Here is a 7,459-nt window from a genome sequence, read left to right on the forward strand (position 1 = left end):
GTATCATATGGGCAAAGTGATGTGATCAAGTTTATTAAGGATCTGATCTTGATGCATTGGTTTGAGGTCAATCACTTTCATTTGCATGTTATGTATGCTCCCAAAAATGGCAAAAAGTTGTTTTTGGCATATGTGTGAAGTTATGGTTTATGGTCAACCTAAGGGTCGGAGCTGTTTTGCATCATGATTATGGTCATGAAATGATCTCACATGATGTATGGAACCTTATGGATGAATGTGGGTGCCTCATGTGCATGGGTATGAATGTTTCCACCTTTCTAGGTCAAAACTATCTCTATGTGCTAGAGGGGTGAAGTGCAGATATGGTGCATCAACTTTGCATGATAAGATGTTGTCAAAATTGGATTTTTATATAATGTTTAGTTGTTGGTCGGAATTATTGTATGCATAAAAAGTTCATGTATTAAGGGTCATGTGTGTGGGCTTAGATTGACTGTAGTGGATAGGTCAAACTCCAAGTGTGGGAGGTGATTCAGTGTGAATATGATTTATGGTTAAGGGTTGAAATCCCTCATGGACTATGGTTGTGATTTTTATGGTGGCAGCCGGTGTGGCTCTTGGTTTTTTTCTCTGGATATGGTTATGCTGCCAAAATGTTTGCAGCCATGTTGTGTTCTAAGGTGGTTATGCTGGATTGGTTGTGCCTCACCCCGAGTTTGGTACCGTGTGATGTGATTGGATTATGGTTTATGTTTTGGAATTGGATCATGAAGTGATTTGAATGGTTTATGGTAGACTATAAGGGTAGAGACCCTGTACAATCTAGCTACTTAAAAAATATTGTTTGTGCATAAGGAAGATGTTATTGTGACTGGACTCACGTGTTATGTTTCTCATGGCATCGTTGCCACAAGACTAGGATCACCTACATCGCTTAGTCTTAGATAAAAGGGTCGTTGACTTGGGACTTTGCTGGATCGGGGTTGTTTCCTAGGTCTTGTTTTTATGTTAGGCTCATCTACATGATTAGTGGGTCGAGGGCTGAACGACCTACATAGCTAACGCGTCGGGGGTCTTGCCTTGGTTTTACCTAAATACCCATTTTTGGGCATTGAAGAGGTGTGGAGTATAAATTGGTATGGTCCGTTGGTGTTGATACCCTACCACCTGCTGATATTTGGGATCCTGGTAAAGCTTAGGTTCATGGAGGGAGGCGAAGCGGCCTCAACCTTTTTTTGGCTCACGTAGGTTGGAGGTGTTCAGGCTTGCTCCTAACAAACTGAAATTCTCACTGTGCATAGTAGAGTGGAAGTGAATGGGTGGACCGGTCGATCCCTACATAGGGTCCGGTGCTCTGCTAGTTATTTTAAACTATATTTATTTTTTATGTTAGGATATACTTATATTTTGTCATTGCATAAATACATGGTTGCCTGTTTCTTTTAGATGGGTAATTTAAAGACTTTCTGTTGTCATTCTCGCATGTCTCTATAACACTCTATTTCATCCTCCACTATGTTTGAAAGGACAAGGGAACTGGAACCTGCTCATCACCACCCATCCATGCCCTATATAGGCCCTTGGCCTTCTAGATATAGGGACCCCTTGACTGCATGTCCGTCTTGGCCCTTGGCCGTGCTTGGTCCTACCCTTGGCATGACATTACTCCTCCCTTGGAGAAGCATTTTCATCCTCGAAAACAAGAGTGATGATACACTAATGTTTTCTATAGTGGCATCCTTCATGGATCCAGCTGTTTGGTTGAACGGAACACGGTTCAACAGGAGGTTCAATGAAACCAAGAGTAACATCTTGATTTTTCACATTGTTGTCCATTTTCAACCGTCTTGTGTTGCCAATTTCTATCCAATCATAGTGTGTGGACTCCATTTAGAACACACATGAGTATGAAAAACGAGTTATTACACAAAGATGTACCCTAAAGAATACCTCTTTTCACTTCTAATGAAAGTAACTTGCTAACATAATTCATCAGCCAAGTTTAAGCCCTTGACTTGTTTTCCAATTCCAGTAGTAAACAACCCCACCATAACTAGTGTTCAAGGTTGAGAACTTGATTTATACATGAAGAGAATACACCTAGTCGGCAAACATGCTTCAACTTATAGTAAGCAAACTCCAAGTAGAGCAATAAATGCTTACTGATTGGATTGCTTGCTGCTAATGTATGCACTTTGCATATCCTTCAGCACAAGATTACACTTTGTAATTTGCCTATCGCCTTGGATAACTGACAGTACTAAGGTGGGTTTTCCCTCACGGTCTCTAGACAGTCTTCCCAGATGACCGATAAATGGGAATCACAATATTGTGTACGATTGTTGAGGAATCAACAATGTCCGGAATAACCATCGTGGTTAGCTTTGAAAAATTCACAAATACCCAAACCGAGCCATGACCTCTATTGGTGATTAGTAGACCCAAAAGTAATCTCATAGAGATATTGCACATAGAGTGGAAAATGCTTCATAATGCATGCCATTCCAAACCAGCCTTTGCTAAACACTAGGGCCCATAACACCTAGTGTGCATGCATTTAACAAAAAATAGATCCGAACCTGTATATCCATCGTGATCCCTGCCAATATTTATGGCAAATCTGATGCGCTTAGCACACATTAAAAAGGAATGTAAATAGTTCTGAAAAGAAACTAAATACTTTGAGTTGCATTTTTTTGCAAGCCTTGCTGAAACGTTTGAACCATAATAGAAGGTGAAACATTGATCACTTCTAGGTAAAAACAATGAAACTTTTTCATTAACAACTCATAGCCTTTCTATATGTAAAACAAATGTTGTTTAGTAGCACTTGTACCTTAACAAGTCATTCTAAGTATCCGATAATTTTTTGCCACTGAAATTGCTCCTGATACATCGTATTGAAAATGGTCTAGAAAAAAAATTGGACCAGCACCTAGGGACTTTGTCGTGACACATAATTGAAATAATGGCACCAGTGTCAGTCTAGAGACTCATATCTCCACATGTGGAATATGTCTCATGTAAGGATGTTTAAAAAAGAACATCCTTCAAGTACAAAATGTACTTGTGTGTAGAGGTAACTGCAAACACTCTACAATGGGAGTGAGAGGGACCCTCATTAGCCTTGCTCCACACTGGCTAAACCAAACTTCTTGAGTACCTACACCATGCTGTATCCCATGTGACAACATGTGCCAAATCAAATCCGACAAGTGGATTCATAGTAGCATAATGTACATTGGACACTACGGCCCAAAATACTTGTTCCGACCTGCCCTTGGCATGGCCCTGGAGATTGAACTGAAAGTTTAGTTACCCATATTCAAATGCACAGGAGCACGTTTCCCACCTGTGAAAAAATCAAGAAACATTGCAATGGAAACCCTTGGTGTTGCCTTCGCAATCCAAACTCGTTAGGTAGAATCTACGTAGTCAAACCACTTGGTAAGACCCTTTGTAGAAACTACTCAACTAGCAGGTAACGGTAACCAACATAGTTAACCGTGTACAGAATGATGAGAATCTACTTGAAAAGTTGAAGTTGTCTAGTACCCCCTGGTAGATTGCGGACTTCTTTCCTTGAAAATACAACGGGAATAGATCAAAATGTGGTCCTCAATGTCTATGGGTGATTTAGTAAGCACCCGTGGGGTCTTACCCCAAAACAATGCGCCCATAGACACTTGTAGCGCTATAGAGAGAGCTGGAGATCCACACAAGTGGAAAGCCTCGTTCTTATGGACATCCATGCTTTCACAACGGTATGTTGCATCTAAAATCTGTGGTAGAAATTAGCTGAGTTGAGTTTATGGTTATCAAAAACTCAACATTGTGGTCATGCACTCCCAAATAAATCACCAAATGTGTTATTGTTGTTTCCTTTGGTATCACATAATAGATCATACACTTGAAAACATTTGAACAAGTGAGCATTCTGTCACAATAGTGGCAGGTTATTTTAGATTTACCTTTGCTAGCACGATAGATCATGCTGATTTGTTTGGTCCAGATGTCCCTGGAAGAAGGAATCATTGTATCTCCTTTCACCAAGGTAAAAATGGCATGTCACTCTGAAACATTGAAGGCTTCCAAGATAATAACTCAAATGCACAGTGCAATCTACGGCCATGTTGGTCGATGCTGGGCCAGACCAAAGGTGATCGTCATACTTTTGCTCCATACCAAGCATCCTTTTATTGTTGTGAATTGGAGGAAGCTTGAAAAAAACATGGCCAGTATAAAAATTTGGGAGCTCGTCAACCTTTTTGGGAGGTCCTTAAATCTCTAAAAGTTTAGACAACCTACACGATTTACATTTGTCTTTCATCCACGAAATGATGGATGTATCCTTTGAATACTCCTGCCTTGTATGCTCCGCCCCATCTTGTGTGTATAGAAAGGGTTTTGGGGACCTGGTCAGTTCCACTATTTCCAAAACAATTGCATCTGTATATTCATCAATATCAACATTTAAATGTGATGGAGTTAAAATTTTGTTACATGGTGTAGCGAGCACAGAAGCATCACCAACTTCTTCACTTGTTTCTAAACTGTCAGCCACATAAACATAGTCATCCGAATGAAGAATGTGGTAAGCTGAGGACAGAGTATGATCAAGAAGATAATGCTTTTGATCTTCATGATCCCATCTTGGCAACACATTGAACTTAGACTCAGATATCCCTGTTTGAACAAATGCTTACAAGCCTTCAAACTGAATAGAAGGAAGAAATAGGATTTGAAGAGAATAGTCATTAAGTAGAAGCTCTCCATTTCGTAATGAGACTCTATAATCCATTTGATACCTATACTTTTACTATATACTATATAGTTATAATATATACTATGCATATTATGCTTATACAATTGATTAGTTATAGTTATAGAGAACGTATATATATATATATATACTATAAGATATATTATACTAATATTATATAGCTTTATAACATATATTATATACTTAACGTATAAACTATACGTATTATATAATTATATATTATAAACGTATATCATATGCATATTATATATATATATATTATACTAATATTATATAACCCTAAATGTATAAACCATATACTAAGCGTATAAACTAAACGTATTATACAATTATATACTATAAACTATATACTAAACTTATATTTATACTATACATATATATTGTATGCATATCATACATATATATATATATATATATTATAAGTTATTATATACTAATATCATACAATTATATATTATAATCTATATATATTATGCATCTTCTGTACTTATAGATATATTTTACTTATAATTATTGATATTAATTATGCATATTATCCCTCTTCGTACATAATATAGATTATATGCTATGTTATATATTATCTATCATTCATAGTAAGTTCGAGTTTGGTTTTAGTTAGTTTGAACTTTGTCTGCTCATAATGTGAATCTCAATGGTTAGGGTTTAAGCATTACTACTCTGAGAGAGGAAAGTCTGCATGCTCGAGCCTGAAATAGGTACCATCTCTCTCTCTCTCTCTCTCTCTCTCTCTATATATATATATATATATATATATATATATATATACTTCCATTCCGGTGCAAGGAAGACAGCCCGCTACATACCATTCAACGTGGAAAAAAAGGGTGGGGGGGGCATGCGGATGATGGGGGGTCTCTGCCCCGCCTTTTTTGCAATTTAGGGATTAAATATAATGGATTATCAAAGAGATTTCATTAAATTTTGGGATTAACTCCACTAGATGAACGAAAATGTGTATAAGCTCATCAAATTGGTAAAATGAAGGGGGAGGTAGAGCTCCTCCATCATCCATGCGCACAGATGATGGGTAAGCTCTGCCCCCCTTTTTTTTTGTGCAATTTAATATAACGGATTATCACAGGGATTTCATTAAATTTTGGGATTAACTCCACCAGATGAACGAAAATGTGTATAAGCTCATCAAATCGACAAAAAAAAGGGAAAGGCAGAGCTCCCCCATCATCCGCGCGCCCGCAGATGAGGGGGGACCTCTACCTCCCTCTTTTTTTGGGCGATTTGATGAGCTTCGTCAACGATATTGCACAAAAATTCCATTGATTTAGTTTTTTGAAATATTATCCACATTATTTGATATATAAACATTCAATAACCACATTAGAAACGCAAAAAAGGGGGAAGATAGAGCTCCCCCATCATCTGCGTGAGCGTGGAATATGGAGAAGCTCCATCTTTCCCAATTTTTTTGCGTTTTTGATGTGGTTATTGAACGATTATACATCAAATAATGTCATTTTTTTATAAATAGTATATATATAATATAGAGTTTATACTATAGTATATAGTAAATAGATTATATAGTATATAATATAATATATATACTACATAGTATAGAATATAGAATAAAAAATAGACTATATATAGTATACTACATTAAAAATATAAAAAATGGGCACTCTACATATAGTATATCTATTGTATACTACATATAGTATATAAGCTACATGCTACAGATAGTATATATGTAGCATACTACATATAGTATTATATACTACTTACTACATATTATAGTATAACACATATAGTGTTATATACTATAATCTACATTCTAAAGTATGTTTCTGAAGTAGTATGTAGTCTACTTTGTGTATTGTGTGATTAACTACAAGTTATTGGTTTTATATAAACTAAAAACTATATAATATGTGTTTTGTAGATAATGACACCAAAGAGGGATAGCAAGAAAGGAGAACCTCCATTCTCTCCTTTTGCAAGTGAGCATGAAGCTAAGGTTCGATTGTATACCAAAGGGAACTATTGATCAGGAGGCATCATCACAAATTTGACATTTGCACACTCCACCCAATAAAAAGAACAGGATTCTCAAAAAGTGTATTTTTATTGATGACGAGGCTCAAGTTGATGAAGACTCCAACAACGTTGAAGATGATATAGAGATCACATGTAAATCATGAGTGCATGGTATAACTTTATGTCGAAGTGTAGTTTGTATTATAAATTCTGCTATGGTAGATGGTTAAATTTGATGGACATTTTGGGTAATAAATAACCATTTGGAAAATTAAGAAAGGGTGAACCAATTTTTATATTCGTACCATTGATAGTTTCTAGAGAAAATATTAAGTATTGTTTTTGTTTATGATGGAGAAAAGGTCCTTAAATCTCATGTGAGAGCCCTATATAGAGTGTGTGAATTTGTTTGAAAAAGTAGTCTCCGTACAAAGGAGACTCTGGCAAAATTTTTGTAAATAAAATACGTTAGACTATCTAATCCTAATTGCATATGTTTTTGGACAATTAAATGTTTGTCATCTGTTTCTCTATGCAAAGACCAATGTTCACATTGAAGATCTTTATGACAATGAAGAAGATAGTGATCAAGAAGGGGATGAGGAGAATAAGCATACATCAATTTGAGGCCTAAAGGCCTCTTGTGGCCTTGCACTTTGAGGACCAACATAGTGATCATTCAATTCTTCATGTCCTTGAAACTCA

The sequence above is a fragment of the Adiantum capillus-veneris genome, chromosome 29 (assembly GCF_014529385.1).
Source record: "Adiantum capillus-veneris isolate H3 chromosome 29, ASM1452938v2, whole genome shotgun sequence".
In the NCBI taxonomy this organism is placed as follows: domain Eukaryota; kingdom Viridiplantae; phylum Streptophyta; class Polypodiopsida; order Polypodiales; family Pteridaceae; genus Adiantum; species Adiantum capillus-veneris.